This window comes from Triturus cristatus, chromosome 7 (genome assembly GCF_964204655.1).
Source record: "Triturus cristatus chromosome 7, aTriCri1.1, whole genome shotgun sequence".
Classification (NCBI taxonomy): domain Eukaryota; kingdom Metazoa; phylum Chordata; class Amphibia; order Caudata; family Salamandridae; genus Triturus; species Triturus cristatus.
The window spans coordinates 613,284,602-613,285,916 of NC_140590.1; positions in this window are offsets into that span (position 1 = coordinate 613,284,602).

Sequence of the window (1,315 nt, forward strand, 5' to 3'; positions counted from 1 at the left end):
AGGGATGTCAGACCACTGCGAGCTGGAGTGTTTGCGTGCAGGAACCTCAGAGTCTCGCTTCAGTGTGTCAGCATGAAAGTCATTCTCTTCTACCTGTCCCGGCAAAGATATGGTGTACATATACCCAAAAGGTACCCTCAGGGGATTCTATCTTACTGTGTCATGTTGGCTGAGGATGACGGAGGGGATGACTCTTATACATAGCTATTATACAAAAGATGGTAATCCTGCTGTGATTCTGAGAATCCTCATGCATAATTAATGAGCCTAGTTTTCGCGGAAAGCCTCAGGACATTAATGCAGTGCTTAACTAGGTAAGAGGTCAATACCAAAACCTGTTTTGTAGTGTAATAGTACGGTAAATGTAGGTGAAGGGTTAGGGGACTCCTCAAACCTATATCGGGGTACCCTATGAAACATAACAGCACGAGTTTTGCGGGCGGCGGCACTTTCACCCTTGTCGTCGTCTGTCTCCCCCAATCCACCCCGACTCTTTGCTCTTAACTGCTGCCGTCACAGGCCGGAAAACGCAAGGACCGCCACGGGCAGCAAAGGACTAGCTACGCCACTTATTGTTGTGCAGTACTACTTTAGTGGGTAGCACAATGGGTGCTGCTGCACACTAGTGAGCCTGGGTACATCTAATACAATTTACTAGGGACTTATAAGTAAATTAAATGGCCAAATTATGTGTAGGCCAATTTTACTGTGCTTAAGGGAGCGAGCATAAGCACTTTAGCACTGGCTAGCAGGGTATAGTGCACAGAGCGCTAAGGCCAACAAAAACGATTTCAGCAAAACAGGGGGGCGAAGGCAAAAAGTCTTTGAGAACACGTCAAAGGGATCAGGTGTAACAGGTGTTCTATACAATTCAACATACAATCTCACACTGCAGAGACTCCTTTCTGTGCTGTAGAATTCAGCGCACCGTTCTACAGAGGTGTGCAACATCAATTATTACCCAAAACACACATAAAACTTCCACACTCCCTGTACCTACACTACAGAGTACTGCAGAAAATCCTCCCTCACTAACTGCCCCCCACACATACGCCCGAGAGTACGTCGTGCAATTGGAGTATGCTGCATAAACTATCACCCCCACATAGACTCGATCTGCAGGACAGTCATTGGTCCAGTGTGGTACATGCCCTGAGCTGCGCGAGCCGAGCCCCCTGTTTATGCGGGGAGCGCCGCAAGCCTCCGCCCGCCTGCTTGCTCCCTCTGACGTTCTTGACACCAGGAGGTGCTGCAGGGCTTTTGTTTTATGTGCTTAAAGGCTGTGTTCCCTTCTCCACCCGCGTGGGCTTCCTGC